General features: G+C 48.8%; 1 protein-coding gene across 1 annotated transcript in view; it reads right to left on the reverse strand.

Annotated features, from left to right (window-relative positions):
* LOC139413953 (fibulin 2) overlaps window positions 1-14,900 on the reverse strand; it is a 114,718-nt gene extending 99,818 nt beyond the window's left edge. The window contains exon 1 of the mRNA XM_071161844.1: window positions 14,773-14,900. The gene's annotated coding sequence lies outside the window, so the exon portion shown is untranslated. The remainder of the gene's footprint in view (window positions 1-14,772) is intronic.
* Between the last annotated feature and the right edge of the window lie 8,209 nt (window positions 14,901-23,109).

The following is a 23,109-nucleotide window of genomic DNA, read 5'->3' on the forward strand; positions in this document are numbered from 1 at the left end:
TGCTCAGCGTGAGGTAATACAGTAGGGGGAGTGCTGTTCAGCGGGAGGTAACACAGTAGGGGGAGGTGCAGCGTGAGGTAATACAGTAGGGGGGAGTGCTGCTCTGCGTGAGGTAATACAGTAGGGAGAGTGCTGCTCAGCCTGAGGTAATACAGTAGGGGGAGTGCTGCTCAGCGTGAGGTAATACAGTAGGGGGAGTGCTGCTCAGCATGAGGTAATATAGTAGGGGGAGTGCTGCTCAGCGTGAGGTAATACAGTAGGGGGAGGTGTAGAGTGAGGTAATACAGTAGGGGGGAGTGCTGCTCAGCGTGAGGTAATACAGTTGGACGAGGAGCAGAGTAAGGGAATACAGTAGGGGGAGTGAGAGGTAATACAGTAGGGGTAGTGCTGCTCAGCGTGAGGTAATACAGTAGGGGGAGTGCTGTTCAGCGGGAGGTAACACAGTAGGGGGAGGTGCAGCGTGAGGTAATACAGTAGGGGGGAGTGCTGCTCTGCGTGAGGTAATACAGTAGGGAGAGTGCTGCTCAGCGTGAGGTAATACAGTAGGGGGAGTGCTGCTCAGCGTGAGGTAATACAGTAGGGGGAGTGCTGCTCAGCATGAGGTAATACAGTAGGGGGAGTGCTGCTCAGCGTGAGGTAAAACAGTAGGGGGAGTGCTGCTCAGCGTGAGGTAATACAGTAAGGGGAGGAGCAGCGTGAGGTAAAACAGTAGGGGGAGTGAGAGTTAATACAGTAGGGGGACTGCTGCGCAGCGTGAGGTAATACAGTAGGGGGAGTGCTGCTCAGCGTGAGGTAATACAGTAGGGGGAGTGCTGCTCAGCGTGAGGTAATACAGTAGGGGGAGGAGCAGCGTGAGGTAATACAGTAGGTGGAATGCTGCTCAGCGTTAGGTAAAACAATAAGGGGAGCGCTGCTCGGCCTGAGGTAATACAGTAGGGGGAGTGAGAGGTAATACAGTAGGGGGGAGAGCTGCTCAGCCTGAGGTAATACAGTAGGGGGGAGTGCTGCTCAGCATGAGCTAATACAGTAGGGGGAGTGCTACTCAGAGTGAGGTAATACAGTAGGGGGAGTGAGAGGTAGTACATTAGGGAGGAGTGCTGCTCAGCGTTAGATAATACAGTAGGGGGAGTGCTGCTCAGCGTGAGGTAATACAGTAGGGGGAGTGCTGCTCAGCGTGAGGTAATGCAGTAGGGGGAGGAGCAGCGTGAGGTAATACAGTAGGTGGAATGCTGCTCGGCCTGAGCTTATACAGTAGGGGGAGTGAGAGGTAATACAGTAGGGGGGAGTGCTGCTCAGCCTGAGGTAATACAGTAGGGTGGAGTACTGCTCAGCGTGAGGTAATACAGTAGGGGGAGTGCTACTCAGTGGGAGGTAATACAGAAGGGGGAGGTGCAGCATGAGGTAATACAGTAGGGGGAGTGCTGCTCGGCGTGAGGTAGTACAGTAGGGGGAGTGCTGCTCAGCGTGAGGTAATACAGTAAGGGGAGGAGCAGCGTGAGGTAATACAGTAGGGGGAGTGAGAGTTAATACAGTAGGGGGACTGCTGCGCAGCGTGAGGTAATACAGTAGGGGGAGTGCTGCTCAGCGTGAGGTAATACAGTAGGGGGAGTGCTGCTCAGCATGAGGTAATACAGTAGGGGGAGTGCTGCTCAGCGTGAGGTAAAACAGTAGGGGGAGTGCTGCTCAGCGTGAGGTAATACAGTAAGGGGAGGAGCAGCGTGAGGTAAACAGTAGGGGGAGTGAGAGTTAATACAGTAGGGGGACTGCTGCGCAGCGTGAGGTAATACAGTAGGGGGAGTGCTGCTCAGCGTGAGGTAATACAGTAGGGGGAGTGCTGCTCAGCGTGAGGTAATACAGTAGGGGGAGGAGCAGCGTGAGGTAATACAGTAGGTGGAATGCTGCTCAGCGTTAGGTAAAACAATAAGGGGAGCGCTGCTCGGCCTGAGGTAATACAGTAGGGGGAGTGAGAGGTAATACAGTAGGGGGGAGAGCTGCTCAGCCTGAGGTAATACAGTAGGGGGGAGTGCTGCTCAGCATGAGCTAATACAGTAGGGGGAGTGCTACTCAGAGTGAGGTAATACAGTAGGGGGAGTGAGAGGTAATACATTAGGGAGGAGTGCTGCTCAGCGTTAGATAATACAGTAGGGGGAGTGCTGCTCAGCGTGAGGTAATACAGTAGGGGGAGTGCTGCTCAGCGTGAGGTAATGCAGTAGGGGGAGGAGCAGCGTGAGGTAATACAGTAGGTGGAATGCTGCTCGGCCTGAGCTTATACAGTAGGGGGAGTGAGAGGTAATACAGTAGGGGGGAGTGCTGCTCAGCCTGAGGTAATACAGTAGGGTGGAGTACTGCTCAGCGTGAGGTAATACAGTAGGGGGAGTGCTACTCAGTGGGAGGTAATACAGTAGGGGGAGGTGCAGCATGAGGTAATACAGTAGGGGGAGTGCTGCTCGGCGTGAGGTAGTACAGTAGGGGGAGTGCTGCTCAGCGTGAGGTAATACAGTAAGGGGAGGAGCAGCGTGAGGTAATACAGTAGGGGGAGTGAGAGTTAATACAGTAGGGGGACTGCTGCGCAGCGTGAGGTAATACAGTAGGGGGAGTGCTGCTCAGCGTGAGGTAATACAGTAGGGGGAGTGCTGCTCAGCGTGAGGTAATACAGTAGGGGGAGGAGCAGCGTGAGGTAATACAGTAGGTGGAATGCTGCTCAGCGTTAGGTAAAACAGTAGGGGGAGCGCTGCTTAGCGTGGGGTAATACAGTAGGGGGAGTCCTGCTCAGCGTGAGGTAATACAGTAGGGGGAGTGCTGCTCAGCGTGGGGTAAAACAGTAGGGGGAGTGCTGCTCAGCATGAGGTAATACAGTAGGGGGAGTGCTGCTCAGCATGAGTTAATACAGTACGGGGAGCGCTGCTCAGCGTGGGCTAAAACAGTAGGGGGAGTGCTGCTCAGCATGAGGTAATACAGTAGGGGGAGTGCTGCTCAGCGTGAGGTAATACAGTAGGGGGAGGAGCAGCGTGAGGTAATACAGTAGGGGGAGTGCTACTTAGCGTGAGGTAATACAGTAGGGGGAGTGCTACTTAGCGTGAGGTAATACAGTATGGGGAGTGCTACTTAGCGTGAGGTAATACAGTAGGGAGAGTGCTGCTCAGCGTGGGGTAATACAGTAGGGGGAGTGCTGCTCAGCGTGAGGTAATACAGTAGGGGGAGTGCTGCTCAGCGTGAGGTAATACAGTAGGGGGAGTGCTGCTCAGCGTGAGGTAATACAGTAGGGGGAGTGCTGCCCAGAGTGAGGTAATACAGTGGTGGGAGTGCTGCTCAGCGTGAGGTAATACAGTAGGGGGAGTGCTGCTCAGCGTGAGGTAATACTGTAGGGGGAGTGCTGCTCAGCGTGAGGTAATACAGTAGGGGGAGGAGCAGCGTGAGGTAATACAGTAGGGGGAGTGCTACTTATCGTGAGGTAATACAGTAGGGGGAGTGCTACTTAGCGTGAGGTAATACAGTAGGGAGAGTGCTACTTAGCGTGAGGTAATACAGTAGGGGGAGTGCTGCTCAGCGTGAGGTATTACAGTAGGGGGAGTGCTGCCCAGCGTGAGGTAATACAGTGGTGGGAGTGCTGCTCAGCGTGAGGTAATACAGTAGGGGGAGTGCTGCTCAGCGTGAGGTAATACAGTAGGGGGAGTGCTGCTCAGCGTGAGGTAATACAGTAGGGGGAGTGCTGCTCAGCGTGAGGTAATACAGTAGGGGGAGTGCTGCTCAAATGTAATGTTTTATGTGTTCTCAACTTTCGTCCTCACAAGGACGTACTCAAGAGAACACACTCGGAGCATGAGTGTGTAGAGCACGGTAGTATGCATATTGAAAAACACCCAAGGAGTGGCAAGGAGTGGAATGTAAGCAGAAGACTGGTACTCAGGTTAGAATGTCTCTGCTGTAACCAAGAAGTCTGACCTTGACATCTAGCCACTTAGCTAGCAAGTTAGCAAACCAGATGCACAGCTGGACCCTGTGCTGGACATAATGTATTTAACACATCTTATATTTCTTATAGTTATACTTAACTTAATTAAACGCAGTGGCGTAGCACGCAGACTCCGCTAAGCGGGGGTGCCCCTAACCCCCCCCCAAAAATATACTTTTTTAAACAATATTGAAATTCATTCTGTCTGTATTTTGAAATACCACGGTATACAGCGTAAATGGTATATTGCCCAAGCCTACTGCTCTCTTCTACTCTGAACATATAGAAACTTGCTCTGTACCCATTTACACTCCAGACCATTCTCAAGGCCCATACTGCAGACCCCCTCCAGACTGAAGAAATTCTGAGATCTAATAGTATATCATCACCAAGGAGACAGCTGACATTAGAATCCTGATTTCATGAAAAACTCAGTAACCATGTCTGCAGGGTTTCATCTGTATTTGTCCCTCTATATTGTTTAGCATACAAATAAAACTTGACTTGCAGCCCCAGTGAAAGTCACAGGCAATTCCTTGGCACACACAGGACATCAGGGATTCCTTTCATCTCCATCCCTCCAATTCTCTTCTTTCCTCTCCCCTCCCTCCATCTCTTCTTTCCTCTCCCTCCCTCCCTCCATCTCTTCTTTCCTCTCCCTCCCTCCCTCCAACTCTTCTTTCCTCTCCCCTCCCTCCAACTCTTCTTTCCTCTCCCTCCCTCCATCTCTTCTTTCTTCTCCCCTCCCTCCATCTCTTCTTTCCTCTCCCTCCCTCCATCTCTTCTTTCCTCTCCCCTCCCTCCATCTCTTCTTTCCTCTCCCCTCCCTCCATCTCTTCTTTCCTCTCCCCTCCCTCCATCTCTTCTTTCCTCTCCCCTCTCCCCTCCCTCCATCTCTTCTTTCCTCTCCCCTCCCTCCATCTCTTCTTTCCTCTCCCCTCTCCCCTCCCTCCATCTCTTCTTTCCTCTCCCCTCCCTCCATCTCTTCTTTCCTCTCCCCTCTCCCCTCCCTCCATCTCTTCTTTCCTCTCCCTCCCTCCATCTCTTCTTTCCTCTCCCCTCCCTCCATCTCTTCTTTCCTCTCCCTCCCTCCCTCCAACTCTTCTTTCCTCTCCCCTCCCTCCAACTCTTCTTTCCTCTCCCTCCCTCCATCTCTTCTTTCTTCTCCCCTCCCTCCATCTCTTCTTTCCTCTCCCTCCCTCCATCTCTTCTTTCCTCTCCCCTCCCTCCATCTCTTCTTTCCTCTCCCCTCCCTCCATCTCTTCTTTCCTCTCCCTCCCTCCATCTCTTCTTTCTTCTCCCCTCCCTCCATCTCTTCTTTCCTCTCCCCTCCCTCCATCTCTTCTTTCCTCTCCCCTCCCTCCATCTCTTCTTTCCTCTCCCCTCCCTCCATCTCTTCTTTCCTCTCCCCTCTCCCCTCCCTCCATCTCTTCTTTCCTCTCCCCTCCCTCCATCTCTTCTTTCCTCTCCCCTCTCCCCTCCCTCCATCTCTTCTTTCCTCTCCCCTCCCTCCATCTCTTCTTTCCTCTCCCCTCTCCCCCCCCTCCATCTCTTCTTTCCTCTCCCTCCCTCCATCTCTTCTTTCCTCTCCCTCCCTCCATCTCTTCTTCCCTCTCCCCTCCCTCCATCTCTTCTTTCCTCTCCCTCCCTCCATCTCTTCTTTCCTCTCCCCTCCCTCCATCTCTTCTTTCCTCTCCCCTCCCTCCATCTCTTCTTTCCTCTCCCCTCCCTCCATCTCTTCTTTCCTCTCCCCTCTCCCCTCCCTCCATCTCTTCTTTCCTCTCCCCTCCCTCCATCTCTTCTTTCCTCTCTCCTCCCTCCATCCCTTCTTTCCTCTCCCCTCCCTCCATCTCTTCTTTCCAATCCCCTCCCTCCATCTCTTCTTGCCTCTCCCCTCTCCCCTCCATCTCTTCTTTCCTCTCCCTCCCTCCATCTCTTCTTTCCTCTCCCTCCCTCCATCTCTTCTTTCCTCTCCGTCCCTCCATCTCTTCTTTCCTCTCCCTCCCTCCATCTCTTCTTTCCTCTCCCTCCCTCCATCTCTTATTTCCTCTCTCTCCCTCCATCTCTTCTTGCCTCTCCCTTCTCCCCTCCATCTCTTCTTTCCTCTCCCCTCTCCCCTCCATCTCTTCTTGCCTCTCCCCTCTCCCCTCCATCTCTTCTTTCCTCTCCATCCCTCCATCTCTTCTTTCCTCTCCCTCCCTCCATCTCTTCTTTCCTCTCCCCTCCCTCCATCTCTTCTTTCCTCTCCCTCCCTCCATCTCTTATTTCCTTTCCTCTCCCCTCCATCCATCTCTTCTTTCCTTTCCCCTCCCCTCCATCCATCCATCCCTTCTTTTCTCTCCCCTCTCCCCTCCATCCATCTCTTCTTTCCTCTCCCCTCCCTCCATCTCTTCTTTCCTCTCCCTCCCTCCCCTCCCTCCATCTCTTCTTTCCTCTCCCCTCTCCCCTCCATCCATCTCTTCTTTCCTCTCCCTCCCTCCATCTCTTCTTTCCTCTCCCTCCCTCCATCTCTTCTTTCCTCTCCCTCCCTCCACCTCTTCTTTCCTCTCCCCTCCCTCCATCTCTTCTTTCCTCTCCCCTCCATCCATCTCTTCTTTCCACTCCCCTCCCTCCATCTCTTCTTTCCTCTCCCCTCCATCTCTTCTTTCCTCTCCCCTCTCCCCTCCATCTCTTCTTTCCTCTCCCCTCCATCTCTTCTTTCCTCTCCCCTCCATCTCTTCTTTCATCTCCCTCCCTCCATCTCTTCTTTCCACTCCCCTCCCTCCATCTCTTCTTTCCTCTAACCTCTCTCCCCATCTCTTCTTTCCTCTCCCCTCCATCTCTTCTTTCCTCTCCCCTCCATCTCTTCTTTCCTCTCCCCTCCATCTCTTCTTTCATCTCCCTCCCTCCATCTCTTCTTTCCACTCCCCTCCCTCCATCTCTTCTTTCCTCTAACCTCTCTCCCCATCTCTTCTTTCCTCTCCCCTCCATCTCTTCTTTCCTCTCCATCCCTCCATCTCTTCTTTCCTCTGCCCTTCCTCCCTCCATCTCTTCTTTCCTCTGCCCTTCCTCCCTCCATCTCTTCTTTCCTCTCCCTCCCTCCATCTCTTCTTTCTTCTCCCTCCCTCCATTTCTTCTTTCCTCTCCCCTCCCTCCATCTCTTCTTTCCTCTCCCTCCCTCCATCTCTTCTTTCTTCTCCCTCCCTCCATTTCTTCTTTCCTCTCCCCTCATTCCATCTCTTCTTTCCTCTCCCCTCCCTCCATCTCTTCTTTCCTCTCCCTCCCTCCATCTCTTCTTTCCTCTCCCCTCCCTCCATCTCTTCTTTCCTCTCCCCTCCCTCCATCTCTTCTTTCCTCTCCCCTCCCTCCATCTCTTCTTTCCTCTCCCCTCTCCCCTCCCTCCATCTCTTCTTTCCTCTCTCCTCCCTCCATCTCTTATTTCCTCTCCCCTCCCTCCATCTCTTCTTTCCTCTCCCCTCTCCCCTCCCTCCATCTCTTCTTTCCTCTCCCCTCCCTCCATCTCTTCTTTCCTCTCCCCTCCCTCCATCTCTTCTTTCCTCTCCCCTCCCTCCATCTCTTCTTTCCAATCCCCTCCCTCCATCTCTTCTTGCCTCTCCCCTCTCCCCTCCATCTCTTCTTTCCTCTCCCTCCCTCCATCTCTTCTTTCCTCGCCCTCCCTCCATCTCTTCTTTCCTCTCCGTCCCTCCAACTCTTCTTTCCTCTCCCTCCCTCCATCTCTTCTTTCCTCTCTCTCCCTCCATCTCTTCTTGCCTCTCCCTTCTCCCCTCCATCTCTTCTTTCCTCTCCCCTCTCCCCTCCATCTCTTCTTGCCTCTCCCCTCTCCCCTCCCTCCATCTCTTCTTTCCTCTCCCCTCCCTCCATCTCTTCTTTCCTCTCCCCTCCCTCCATCTCTTCTTTCCTCTCCCCTTCCTCCATCTCTTCTTTCCAATCCCCTCCCTCCATCTCTTCTTGCCTCTCCCCTCTCCCCTCCATCTCTTCTTTCCTCTCCCTCCCTCCATCTCTTCTTTCCTCTCCCTCCCTCCATCTCTTCTTTCCTCTCCGTCCCTCCATCTCTTCTTTCCTCTCCCTCCCTCCATCTCTTCTTTCCTCTCCCTCCCTCCATCTCTTCTTTCCTCTCTCTCCCTCCATCTCTTCTTTCCTCTCCCTCCCTCCATCTCTTCTTTCCTCTCCCTCCCTCCATCTCTTATTTCCTTTCCTCTCCCCTCCATCCATCTCTTCTTTCCTTTCCCCTCCCCTCCATCCATCCATCCCTTCTTTTCTCTCCCCTCTCCCCTCCATCCATCTCTTCTTTCCTCTCCCCTCCCTCCATCTCTTCTTTCCTCTCCCCTCCCTCCATCTCTTCTTTCCTCTCCCCTCCCTCCATCTCTTCTTTCCTCTCCCCTCCCTCCATCTCTTCTTTCATCTCCCTCCCTCCATCTCTTCTTTCCACTCCCCTCCCTCCATCTCTTCTTTCCTCTCCCCTCCCTCCATCTCTTCTTTCATCTCCCTCCCTCCATCTCTTCTTTCCACTCCCCTCCCTCCATCTCTTCTTTCCTCTAACCTCTCTCCCCCATCTCTTCTTTCCTCTCCCCTCCATCTCTTCTTTCCTCTCCCCTCCCTCCATCTCTTCTTTCCACTCCCCTCCCTCCATCTCTTCTTTCCTCTCCCCTCCATCTCTTCTTTCCTCTCCCCTCTCCCCTCCATCTCTTCTTTCCTCTCCATCCCTCCATCTCTTCTTTCCTCTCCCTCCCTCCATCTCTTCTTTCCTCTCTCTCCCTCCATCTCTTCTTTCCTCTCCCTCCCTCCATCTCTTCTTTCCTCTCCCTCCCTCCATCTCTTCTTTCCTTTCCTCTCCCCTCCATCCATCTCTTCTTTCCTTTCCCCTCCCCTCCATCCATCCATCTCTTCTTTCCTCTCCCCTCTCCCCTCCATCCATCTCTTCTTTCCTCTCCCCTCCCTCCATCTCTTCTTTCCTCTCCCTCCCTCCCCTCCCTCCATCTCTTCTTTCCTCTCCCCTCTCCCCTCCATCCATCTCTTCTTTCCTCTCCCTCCCTCCATCTCTTCTTTCCTCTCCCTCCCTCCATCTCTTCTTTCCTCTCCCTCCCTCCATCTCTTCTTCCCTCTCCCCTCCCTCCACCTCTTCTTTCCTCTCCCCTCCCTCCATCTCTTCTTTCCTCTCCCTCCCTCCATCTCTTCTTTCCTCTCCCCTCCCTCCATCTCTTCTTTCCTCTCCCCTCCATCCATCTCTTCTTTCCTCTACCCTCTCCCCTCCCTCCATCTCTTCTTTCCTCTCCCCTCCCTCCATCTCTTCTTTCCTCTCCCCTCTCCCCTCCATCTCTTCTTTCCTCTCCCCTCCATCCATCTCTTCTTTCCACTCCCCTCCCTCCATCTCTTCTTCCCTCTCCCCTCCCTCCATCTCTTCTTTCCTCTCCCCTCCCTCCATCTCTTCTTTCATCTCCCTCCCTCCATCTCTTCTTTCCTCTCCCTCCCTCCATCTCTTCGTTCCTCTCTCTCCCTCCATCTCTTCTTTCCTCTCCCTCCCTCCATCTCTTCTTTCCTCTCCCTCCCTCCATCTCTTCTTTCCTTTCCTCTCCCCTCCATCCATCTCTTCTTTCCTTTCCCCTCCCCTCCATCCATCCATCCCTTCTTTCCTCTCCCCTCTCCCCTCCATCCATCTCTTCTTTCCTCTCCCCTCCCTCCATCTCTTCTTTCCTCTCCCTCCCTCCCCTCCCTCCATCTCTTCTTTCCTCTCCCCTCTCCCCTCCATCCATCTCTTCTTTCCTCTCCCTCCCTCCATCTCTTCTTTCCTCTCCCTCCCTCCATCTCTTCTTTCCTCTCCCTCCCTCCATCTCTTCTTCCCTCTCCCCTCCCTCCACCTCTTCTTTCCTCTCCCCTCCCTCCATCTCTTCTTTCCTCTCCCTCCCTCCATCTCTTCTTTCCTCTCCCCTCCCTCCATCTCTTCTTTCCTCTCCCCTCCATCCATCTCTTCTTTCCTCTACCCTCTCCCCTCCCTCCATCTCTTCTTTCCTCTCCCCTCCCTCCATCTCTTCTTTCCTCTCCCCTCTCCCCTCCATCTCTTCTTTCCTCTCCCCTCCATCCATCTCTTCTTTCCACTCCCCTCCCTCCATCTCTTCTTTCCTCTCCCCTCCCTCCATCTCTTCTTTCCTCTCCCCTCCCTCCATCTCTTCTTTCATCTCCCTCCCTCCATCTCTTCTTTCCACTCCCCTCCCTCCATCTCTTCTTTCCTCTAACCTCTCTCCCCCATCTCTTCTTTCCTCTCCCCTCCATCTCTTCTTTCCTCTCCCCTCCCTCCATCTCCTCTTTCATCTCCCTCCCTCCATCTCTTCTTTCCACTCCCCTCCCTCCATCTCTTCTTTCCTCTCCCCTCCATCTCTTCTTTCCTCTCCCCTCTCCCCTCCATCTCTTCTTTCCCCTCCCTCCCTCCATCTCTTCTTTCCTCTCCCTCCCCCCCTCCATCTCTTCTTTCCTCTCCCCTCCCTCCATCTCTTCTTTCCTCTCCCCTCCATCCATCTCTTCTTTCCTCTCCCTCCCTCCATCTCTTCTCTCCCCTCTCCCCTCCATCTCTTCTCTCCTTTCCCCTCTCCCCTCCATCCATCTCTTCTTTCCTCTCCCCTCCCTCCATCTCTTCTTTCCTCTCCCTCCCTCCATCTCTTCTTTCCTCTCTCTCCCCTCCCTCCATCTCTTCTTTCCTCTCTCTCCCCTCCCTCCATCTCTTCTTTCCTCTCCCTCCCTCCATCTCTTCTTTCCTCTCCCTCCCTCCATCTCTTCTTTCCTCTCCCTCCCTCCATCTCTTCTTTCCTCTCCCTCCCACCATCTCTTCTTTCCTCTCTCTCCCTCCATCTCTTCTTTCCTCTCCCTCCCTCCATCTCTTCTTTCCTCTCCCTCCCTCCATCTCTTATTTCCTCTCTCTCCCTCCATCTCTTCTTTCCTCTCCCCTCTCCCCTCCCTCCATCCCTTCTTTCCTCTCCCCTCATCCCTTCTTTCCTCTCCCCTCTCTCTATCTCTTCTTTCATTTCCTCTCCCCTCAATCCATCTCTTCTTTCCTTTCCTCTCCCCTCCATCCATCCCTTCTTTCCTCTCCCCTCTCCCCTCCATCCATCTCTTCTTTCCTTTCCTCTCCCCTCCATCCATCCCTTCTTTCCTCTCCCCTCTCCCCTCCCTCCATCTCTTCTTTCCTCTCCCTCCCTCCATCTCTTCTTTCCTCTCCCCTCTCCACTCCCGCCATCTCTTCTTTCCTCTCCCCTCTCCACTCCCTCCATCTCTTCTTTCCCCTCCCCGTCCAGCTGATTTCTGATTACTCCCTCATGTCAACCTGATTCAGCCAGTCTGAGCCAAGGGAAGGGACATGCCTTCAATCTGGTTCTAGACACATAATGTCTTTGTGTTAATGACCTGGAGATGAATGGTGCATTTGTCTTCAGGATAGGCCAACTAGTGATGCATGGGTTGACTCATAACTCGCAGTCCCCGCGGATAGAGGCATTAAATATTGTGTGGATGAAGAGCGGGCGGGTTGAATAAAGAGAAAACAATACCTTTAAAAAAATGTATCATTATTGTGTAATTTATATATCTATAGGCTACATGGAGGTTTGTCATTATTTTAATCTGGCATTAGTGCATCGGCCTGAACTTCAGGTTCTTGCTGTACCTGAGCCAAACAGCCAATCCCAAAATGCTTTTGGGAACGGCAGAAAAAGTTAACAATCCACAGGAGGCAAAAAGGACAATGTCGGGGTTTAATTCAATAAGAGAAAAGTTGTGAAAGGGAGAGTTGAAAATGAAGAGAAGGGAGGGCCAGAAAAGTAACGTTTGGGAAAGAATTGCTAAGAGGATAAAAGGCTACATCATGTGTGATGATTGTGAAGTACTACAAATTCCAGTCACAAGATGGGGACATCAAGAGAACTGTAGACTACTGTTCAGATGCTATGTGAGAGGTTATAGACCTACAGTCAGTGTCCAGATTTCAGTTTCCATTTAACCCCTTAATATATAGTGCAGAGTTAAGCACTTCTTCCGGTAAAACTATCAGCTCTACTGACGCTATCTAACTGAGCATTGGCATTCTCTCCAGATGCTGAAAGAAAGAAATCATATTTCTCTACTCCTGTTCCCAAGTTAACATGCCAATCCTCAGTTAGATAGTGTCAGTAGAGCTGTTGTCTTTATCAGCATCATAAAAGCTGATAGTATTTAAAACCAAATAAAATATGCATCCAAGCCGAACTGAAATCTTATCAGAAACATGTTGGGTTGTTTTTACAGCTTTCCATTTCCTTACAACCGGTCACACTGACGTCATTTGGAAATTCTGCCCAATTTTTTTCTTCTTCCAGTTAAGAGTCATTGCATTGTCTCCCCCGTCCCTAAACGTCTTTGCTCCACGAAGGAAGCAGAGATGACAGAGGAAACTTTACCGACGTTAACTATATAGACATAGTACCACAGTATGAGTCATAATACCCATAAAACCTAGCAGTCAAATAGGTAAATGGTTCTAATCGTTTTTCCACCATTCAATTCTCCCATAGGAACACTTAAAATAAGGGCTGTTTCATGTCGGCTTACCCTGACGTTTTGATGACCATATAAATCTCTCTAGAAAGGGCCTCCCGAGTGGCGCAGTGGTCTAAGGCACTGTTTCGCAGAGCTAGCTGTGCCACTAGAGATTCAGGGTTCAAGTCCAGGGTCTGTCGCAGCCGGCAACGACAGGGAGACCCATAGGGCGGCACACAATTGGCCCAGCGTCGTCTGGGTTAGGGGAGGGTTTGGTCGGCAGGGATGTCCTTGTGCCATCACGCACTAGCGACTCCTGTGGCTGGCCAGGCGCAGTACACTGTTGCCAGGTATACGGTATTTCCTCCGACACATTGGTGCGGCTGGTTTCCTGGTTGAATGGGCAGGGTAAAAAATTCTAAAATTTTAAATCTCTAGGACAAGGTGACTTTGCTAATTAGCTGCTAATGTGGCTTTCATAAATCCCTGCAAGTTTTCAATTGACACAATAGCTGTTTGCAAAGGTGTCAGTTAGTGATGGAAGTTTGCAGGGATTTGTAGTTTTGAATGATGATGCTAATTAACTTTTTCGAATCGGAGAGTAAATAGAGCCGAATATATTGATAAAAATCACCTTGTCCAAGAGAGATTTACATGGTTATCAAAATGTCATGCCAGGGTAAGTCTACATGAAACACAGACCTTACTTTAAGTGTTTTTAAAAATCCATTATCAGAAAAATGAATGGTGGAAAAATTATTAGAACCATTTCCATTTGACCACAGTGGCCTGTTGAATGTTGTCCCACTCCACTTCAATGACTGTGCAAAGTTGCTGGATTTTGGCAGGAACTGGAACAAGCTGTAGTACATATCGATCCAGAGCATCCCAAACATGCTCAGCGGGAATCATGTCTGGTGAGTATGCAAGCCACAGAAGAATAGGATATTTTCAACTTCTAAGAATTGTGTACAGATTCTTGCAACATGGATTATGTGGATTTAAATTGCCATTGATAAAATGCAATTGTGTTCATTGCCTGTAGTTTATGCCTGCCCCATACCATAACCCCACCACCACCACCACGGGGCACTCGTTTCACAATGTTGACATCAGCAAACCGCTCACCCACACAACACCATACACGTGGTCTGTGGTTGTGAGGCCAGTTGGACACATGGCCAAATTCTCTAAAATGACCTTGGAGGTGGCTTATGGTAGAGAAATGAACATTCAATTCTCTGGCAACAGCTCTGGTGGACATTCCTGCAGTCAGCATGCCAATTGCACACTCCCTCAAAAGACTTCTTGATATGCAACACTTGATAGGTGGATGGATTGTCTTGGCAAAGGAGAAATTATCACTAACTGGGATGTAAACAAATATGTTGACAACATTTGAGAGAAAAAAGCTTTTTGTGGGTATGGAACATTTCTGGGATCTTTTATTTCATCTCATGAAACATGTGACCAACACTTTACATGTTGCATTTATATTTTTGTTCAGTGTATAATTACAGAATAGAAGCTGAATGTATCTAATTACAGACAAGTTGAGCAACAAATTGCCCGCCAAAATGTCGGAAATTAGAGGCAGAAACATCTAAATCAGACAAAAAAAAACTGCACCCCGTCAAAAAAATCGTTCTGTCATCTGACTGCAGCCTAAGCACATTTTCTATATTAGCGGGATAGACTCGGGTGCGGGCCTCAGAGTTCCACTTTATCACATAAAGTCGGACGGTTGCTGATGGGTTACTAGCAATTGCGTGCAGAAACAAACAGCTGACCTGCGCACCTCTTATGGCCTACAATACATCATAACCAACAATTCATATCCTGGTCAAAACTCTTTGATATTAATTGTTGGCAATCAGTTTCATATTTTGCAACAACGTTACACAGTAGAGTCCGCATTGTAACCTATTGTTGTTGTGCAACAGCTTTCACAGCATTGATTTTGTCTTAATCTATTGTACATTACAATAAAGCTTGGACAAGTTTCATAAAGTAATTGTTCTCCGTAGATGAAATACCTATACATGGCTGCCAACGACCTGTCGGGCTGGAAAAGTAATTCGCCTTATTTGAATTCAGAAATCAAAAGTTTAGCTCTAAGCAAAGACGTTTTCTAACTCGTTGAAACACTTTCATTCATAGAGTCGCTAAAGCAGGTAAATTCAACTGTTGATGCATTTCTGTGACAGGCGCAGTTTATGACACACAAACCATGATATTTGAAAGTGCAACAAATGTCCACAAAAGCGCGTAAGACTTTTCACAATCCTTTAAAAATAACGGTTAAACTGTTAAAGCATTACCTTGGCCTCCACGCAAGGGATGATTCAATCCATGGGATGGAAGAAAATAGGCTGCAGAAAAGCTCTGGTTAGTACAGTACATACCCTCCGAACACCGCTGCTCTCTGACTAATTATCTCTGGCTGGACCTCTGCTACTTTATTCATTGAAGGGGGAGGTACAAACCTTTGAGTCCTCACCGGCATACCCTCTACCTCTCCATTGACTGTCCTATTCACAGGCAAACCTAAACAACGGCCCGTCCCGCTTTTATCGAAAGCCTATTGTAATGTCTTTAATCATTTTATATGAAATAAAATAAATGGCATATCCCTGTTTAAATAAATAAAGTATGTTTTGTGTTGTAACAAACTGGCGTTCGGCGTAACAATGAGTATTTCACAATGTGATATTCTGAAAAACGATACAAAAAGAACACTGGAATTAATTTCAAATCTGGATAAATAAACAATCATCTATAATGCTGTTACAGTAATGAAGGACGCTATAGTAGACTTGATCAAAGACTGGAGAACCATCAGGCCTTTGCTAACATATATATATATATTTTTTTGACAACACCACAACATGATAGCAGCACAACATTACAAAAACACAAGATGGTAGCAACACTACACCACAACATGACCCCAAGGCAACATGAGAACATCACAACAACACAGCTTGACAAGGACACAGTATGGTAGCAAAACAACATGGTAGCAAAAACACATGACAACTACACAACCTGCTCCTACCACCCTGGCCAGACAACCCTGCTCACACCACCCTGCACACACCACACTGCCCAGACCACCCTGCTCACACCACCCTGCCCAGACCACCCTGGCCAGACCACCCTGCTCACACCACCCTGCCCAGACCACCCTGCCCACACCACCCTGCCCAGACCACCCTGCTCAGACCACCCTGCCCACACCACCCTGCCCAGACCACCCTGCTCACACCACCCTGCCCAGTCCCACCTGCTCACATCACCCTGCCCAGACCCATCTGGTCACATCACCCTGCCCAGACCCGCCTGGTCACATCACACTGCCAACACCACCCTGCCCACACCACCCTGCTCACACCACCCTGCTCAGACCCACCTGCTCACACCACCCTGCTCAGACCCACCTGCCCACACCACCCTGCCCAGACACACCTGCTCACACCATCCTGCTCAGACCCACCTGGTCACATCACCCTGCCCACACCACCCTGTCCAGACCCACCTGCCCACACCACCCTGCCCAGACCACCCTGCCCAGACCACCCTGCCTACACAACCCTGTCCACACCACCCTGCCCAGACCACCCTGACCAGACCACCCTGTCCAACTTTCTAACTCCGTCCATAACTCTTTCGCTTCATTGCATTCCCAGAAGCCATGGATTATTGAGTCATTGTTATATCGAACAAAAATATAAACCCAACATGTAAAGTGTTGGTTCCATGTTTCATGAGCTGAAATAAAAGATCCCAGACATTTTCCATGTACAGATTTTGTGCACAAGTTTGTTTACATCCCTGTTAGTGATCATTTCTCCTTCGCCAAGATAATCCATCCACCTGACCGGTGTGGCATATCAAGAAGCTGATTAAACAGCATGATCATTACACACATGCACCTTGTGCTGGGGACAATAAAAGGCCACTCTAAAATGTGCCATTTTGTCACACAGCACAATGCCACAGATGTCTCAAGTGCCACAGATGTCTCAAGGAGTGAGCAATTGGCATGCTGACTGTAGGAATGTCCACCAGAGCTGTTGCCAGATAATTTAATTGATTGTTATTTTCTCTACCATAAACCGCCTCCAATGTCGTTTTAGAGAATTTTTCAGTACGTCCAACCGGCCTCACAACCGCAGACCACGTGTAACCACGCCAGCCCAGGACCTCCACGTCTGGCTTCTTTACCTGCAGGAAGGTCTGAGACCAGTCACCCGGATAGCAGATGAAACTGTGGGTTTCTAAAGAATTTAGACACAAACTGTTAGAAACTGTCTCAGGGAAGCTCATCTGCATGCTCGTCATCCTCATCAGGGCTTTGATCTGACTGCAGTTTGGTGTCGTAACCGACTTCAGTGGGACTCCAGATGTTCCTGGTTTTAATATAACTGCAATAACTGTTTGATACGTGGAACTAGGAAGTACTGAATCGTGTCTTGTCATTTGTGTAATTTGGGCCAAAATTCACCCAACTTATTGTGGGAATCTTGTGGAAGGCTACCCGAAACATTTGACCCAAGTTAAACAATTTAAAGGCAATGCTACCAAATACTAATTGAGTGTATGTAAACTTCTGACCCACTGGGAACACAATGAAATAAATAAAAGCTGAAATAAATAATTATCTCTACTATTATTCTGACATTTCACATTCTTAAAATAAAGTGGTGATCATAACTGATCTAAGACAGGGAATCTTTACTAGGATTAAATGTCAGGAATTGTGAAAAACTGAGTTTAAATGTGTTTGGCTAAGGAGTATGTAAACTCTGACTTCAACTGTAGGCAGCAACCTCTCTATGTTAGTGGTGGCTATTTAACAGTCTGATGGCCATGAAATAGAAGCTGTTTTTCAGTCTCTCCATCCCAGCTTTGATCCACCTGTACTGACCTCACCTTCTGGATGATAACAGGGTGAACAGGCAGTGGCTTGGGGGGTTGCTGACCTTGTCCTTTACCCTATGCATCCAGAGACCCATTCTGTCCCACCCTCCTATACATATTCAGCATCCCTCAGTCTTCTCTCCAATACAAATACACAAACCACACACATCCATAGAACAAACATACAGTATATTTCTCTTTGCATTGTCTTTTCAGTGCCCATGTAGCCCATTGGCATCGGCTAATTTATCATTACTTCAGAGAAGAACAGTTATTTGGGGAAAGTAGGGTATAGATTGAATTGGGGGAAATTTACAATAAGCTGGTTTTAGGCATCACTGTATGTAGCCAAGTGCGCTTATCGTTTTTTCCTACTTCGTCCTCTTCTCAGAGCAGGGGGCTCTCCTCCTTCAACTGGGAAGGTTTCCTACTTCGTCCTCTTCTCAGAGCAGGGGGCTCCTCTCCTTCAACTGGGAAGGTTTCCTACTTCGTCCTCTTCTCAGAGCAGTGGACTCTCCTCCTTCAACTGGGACGGTTTTCTACTTCGTCCTCTTCTCAGAGCAGGGGGCTCCTCTCCTTCAACTGGGAAGGTTTACTACTTAGCAGACAGGTCCTTCACGAATCAAATGGACCGGCCGTGGATTTTGATCTCCTTTCCCCCCTGTGCCCGTTCTGTTTTCTTGCTGGTCCCATTCATCTTCTAAAGTTTGCAGCTTTGTTTCCAAAGCAAGACAACATTTTGTTGTCTTGTTCATTCATGTGCATGCCTTATTGGTTCGTGTCTGACACAATAGCCTCTCCTTTGTTTTCAAGCAAATCTACTTTTGTAATGACAGATTGTAGCAATGTGTTTGTTTTGGTGAGCATTGACAGCATTTTAGCTGTGTTTTCCTGGATATCATTCAGCTGTGCTTTACTCTCATTTATGTCTCCATGTTGTTCCTTGTCTGTTCATCTGAGGGAAGCCATGGCTTGTTGGATTCGTATCGCCGTGTCGCTTTACCAACTGAGTGGTTCGCTGTTGTACATAGCGGACCATTCACTCCCTCCCAGTTGCTTGGGGATACAGATCTATCGATTTTAGAGGCTTAATTTAAACTATGATGTCTGGTTCCTACATATAACCACAGTTTTGTCAGTACAGCTACTCACTCCCCATGTGCCCCATCCATAGGCGCTCCCTTACATATTTCATTTAATTAACCTATAGTGGACGGTGTTATGAAATGAGAACAAGCTTTCTTGTTGATGAATGCGACATATGTCTGTGGACTGGGTGATTTGATTTGTGATGCCTGTCCCCCTGACTGTCTTTTCCTGACCACCTGTTTCTAATCAGGCTGTGTCGATTCTGATAAGTGCAGCAGAACAGACTACAGGTCAGTAAAATACTACAGCCTCCAAATATCACAGGGTTCAAAACAACTCAGCTCCCAGGTCCCACAGAATGAGTCCCAAATTGCACCCTATTCCCTATGTCGTACTCTTGACCAATAGGGCTCTGGTCAGAAGTGGTGCACTATGAAAGGGAAAGGCACATTTCACGTGAGTTTAAAGGACTCAAACTTAGTCAAAATAATAATAGCAATGTGAGAAATATAATTTTTTGCACATCACTGCCAAAAGTATGGAAACATGCATTCTTCAGTGTCAAAGGAGAACCAGCGAAGATAGCTGGGCTTTGTCCAAAATGGCACCCTATTCCCTTTATAGTGCAATACTTCTGGTGAGGTGTACCCTGAGGCCCCTGGTCAAAACTAGTTCACTATATAAGGAATAGGGTACCATTTGGGACTCAGATCAGGTCTGTGCATACTGAAACGGTGGAGAGAAACCCTCTGGTCTCACTGAGGGTTGGCTGACAGTCAGGGGTGGAGAGAAACCCTCTGGTCTCACTGAGGGTTGGCTGACAGTCAGGGGTGGACAGAAACCCTCTGGTCTGACGGAGGGTTGGCTGACAGTCAGGGGTGGACAGAAACCCTCTGGTCTGACTGAGGGTTGGCTGACAGTCAGGGGTGGACAGAAACCCTCTGGTCTGACTGAGGGTTGGCTGACAGTCAGGGGTGGACAGAAACCCTCTGGTCTGACAGTCAAGGGCTGAGGATCCTATTCAACTGGCCACTAGTAGATCCTATTCAACTGGTCTCCATTGGATCCTATACATCTGGCCTCTACTGGATCCTATTCAAATGTCTCCAACTGGATCCTATTCAACTGCCTCCTATTGGATCCCATTAGCCTGTGTCCTATTGGATCCTATTCAACTGAACTCCATTGGATCCTATTAAAATGGCCCCTATTGGATCCTATTCAACTGGCCCCAATTGGATCTTATTCGACTGGCCCCAGTAGAATCCTATTCTACTGTCTCCTTTTGGATCCAAATCAACTTTCTCCTATTGTAACCTATTCAACTGGCCACTATTGGATCATATTTAACTGGCCCCTAATGGATCCCATTCAACTGGTCAACTGTTGAATCCTATTCAACTGGCCCACTATCATCCTATTCAACTGAACCTTATAGGATCCTATTCAACTGGCCCCCATTGGATCCTATTCAACTGGCTCCTAATTTATCCCGTTCAACTGGCCCCAATTGGATCCTATTCAACAGGCTAATAATGGATCCTATACAACAGGAGCCTATTGGATCATATGTAACTGGTCCCAATTGGATCCTATTCAACTGGCCCCTATTGGATCATATTTAACTGGACCCTTTTGGATCCTATTCAAATGGCCCCTATTGGATCATATTTAACTGGCACCTATTGGATGCTATTCAATTGGCCACTTATGGATCCTATTCAACTGGAACCCCCTTTGGATCCTATTCAACTGACTCCTACTAGATCCTATTCAACTTTTTCCTATTGGATCCTATTCAGCTTTATCCTATTGGATCCATTCAACTGTCTTCTTTTGAATCCTATTCAACTGGCACCTATTGGATCCTATTCAATTGGCCACTTATGGATCCTATTCAACTGGAACCCCCTTTGGATCCTATTCAACTGACTCCTGGATCCTATTCAACTATTTCCTATTGGATCCAATTCAACTGTCTCCTTTTGGATCCTATTCAACTGGCCCCTTTTGGATCATATTCAACTGAAACCCATTTGAACCTATTCAACTAGGCCCTTTTGGATCATATTCAACTGAAACCCATTGGAACCTATTCAACTTGGCCCTTTTGGATCCTATTCAACTGAAACCCATTGGAACCTATTCAACTAGGCCCTTTTGGATCCTATTCAACTGGCCCCTTTGGGATCTTTTTCAATTGGCCCCTTTTAATCCTATTTAACTGGCCCCCATTGGATCCTATTCAAATGAACCCCATTGGAACCTATTCAACTGGCCCATTTTGCATCCTATTCATCTGGCCTCCATTGGATCCTATTCAACTGTCCCATTTTGCATCCTATTCATCTGACCTCCATTGGATCCCATTCAATTGGCCCCTTATGGATCCTATTCAACTGGAACACCCTTTGGATCCTATTCAAAGACTCCAACTGGATCCTATTCAACTATTTCCTATTGGATCCCATTAAACTGTCTTCTTTTGGATCCTATTCAACTATCTCCTATTGGATCCCATTCAACTGTCTCCTATTGGATCCCATTCAACTGGCATCCATTAGATCCTATTCAACTGAAACCCATTGGAACCTATTCAACTAGGCCCTTTTGGATCCTATTCATCTGGCCCCTATTGGATCCTATTTGACTATTTCCTATTGGATCCTATTTGACTATGTCATATTGGAAACCATTCAACTGGTCCCTGTTGGATTCAATTCAACTGACCCCTTTTAATCCTATTCAACTGTATCCTATTAGATCCTATTCAACTATCTCTTATTGAATCCCATTCAACTGTTGGCTATTGATTCCCATTAAACTGTCGCCTATTGGATCCTATTCAACTGAACCCCTTTGGATTCTATTCAACTGGCCCAATTGAATCCTATTCAACAGGCCCCAATTGGATCCCATTCAACTTGCACCCATTTTATACTATTCAACTAAACCCCAAATGGAAATGGAATCGACAACAGGTAGAAATTATAGGCAATTAGCAAGACCCCCAATAAAGGAGTGGTTCTGCAGGTGGTGACCACAGGCCACTTCTCAGTTCCTATGCTTCCTGGCTGATGTTTTGGTCACTTTTGAATGCTGGCGGTGCTTTCACACTAGTTTTAGCATGAGAGGGAATCTACACCCCACACAAGTGGCTCAGGTAGTGCAGCTCATCCAGGATGGCACATCAATGTGAGCTGTGGCAAGAAGGATTGCTGTGTCTGTCAGCGTAGTGTCCAGAGCATGGAGGCGCTACCAGGAGACAGGCCAGTACATCAGGAGATGTGGAGGAAGCCGTAGGAGGGCAACAACCCAGCAGCAGGACCGCTACCTCCGCCTTTGTGCAAGGAGGAGCAGGAGGAGCACTGCCAGAGCCCTGCAAAATGACCTCCAGCAGGCCAGAAATGTGCATGTGTCTGCTCAAACAGTCAGAAACAGACTCCGTGAGGGTGGTATGAGGGCCCGACGTCCACAGGTGGGGTTTGTGCTTACAGCCCAACACCATGCAGGCATTTGCCAGAGAACACCAAGATTGGCAAATTCGCCACTGGCGCCCTGTGCTCTTCACAATTGAAAGCAGGTTCACACTGAGCACATGTGACAGACGTGACAGTCTGGAGACGCCGTGGAGAACGTTCTGCTGCCTGCAACATCCTCCAGCATGACCGGTTTGGCGGTGGGTCAGTCATGGTGTGGGGTGGCATTTCTTTGGGGGGCCGCACAGCCTTCCATGTGCTCGCCAGAGGTAGCCTGACTGCCATTAGGTACCAAGATGAGATCCTCAGACTCCTTGTGAGACCATATGCTGGTGCGGTTGGCCCTGGGTTCCTCCTAATGCAAGACAATGCTAGACCTCATGTGGCTGAAGTGTGTCGGCAGTTCCTGCAAGAGGAAGGCATTGATGCTATGGACTGGCCCGCCCGTTACCCAGACCTGAATCCAATTGAGCACATCTGGGACATCATGTCTCGCTCCATCCACCAACGCCACGTTGCACCACAGACTGTCCAGGAGTTGGCGGATGCTTTAGTCCAGGTCTGGGAGGAGATCCCTCAGGAGACCATCCGCCACCTCATCAGGAGCATGCCCAAGCGTTGTAGGGAGGTCATACAGGCACGTGGAGGCCACACACACTACTGAGCCTTATTTTGACTTGTTTTAAGGACATTACATCAAAGTTGGATCAGCCTGTAGTGTGGTTTTCCACTTTAATTGTGAGTGTGACTCCAAATCCAGACCTCCATGGGTTGATAAATTTGATTTCCATTGATAATTTTTGTGTGATTTTGTTGTCAGCACATTCAACTATGTAAAGAAAAAAGAATTTAATAAGAATATTTAATTCATTCAGATCTAGGATGTGTTATTTTAGTGTTCCCTTTATTTTTTTGAGCAGTGTAGTTTGTTAAATGTCTTACAGAAACTACATAACAAAAGGTAGACCGATAGTATCTTTGCTAAATACATTAACTTGAACCCATTTTACAATCCACATTGTTCTAAGGAATTGTGTCTTCAATAGCATTCACATGGGAGAGAAGGAGGGAGAAGAGAAGCAGGGAGAAGAGGGTGACATGACAGAGAGGCATCATGGCATTACTCAACACTCCAAAGTAGGCTCCCTGCATCTCCTCCAATCTGGA

This window comes from Oncorhynchus clarkii, chromosome 7 (genome assembly GCF_045791955.1).
Source record: "Oncorhynchus clarkii lewisi isolate Uvic-CL-2024 chromosome 7, UVic_Ocla_1.0, whole genome shotgun sequence".
NCBI classification, from domain to species: domain Eukaryota; kingdom Metazoa; phylum Chordata; class Actinopteri; order Salmoniformes; family Salmonidae; genus Oncorhynchus; species Oncorhynchus clarkii.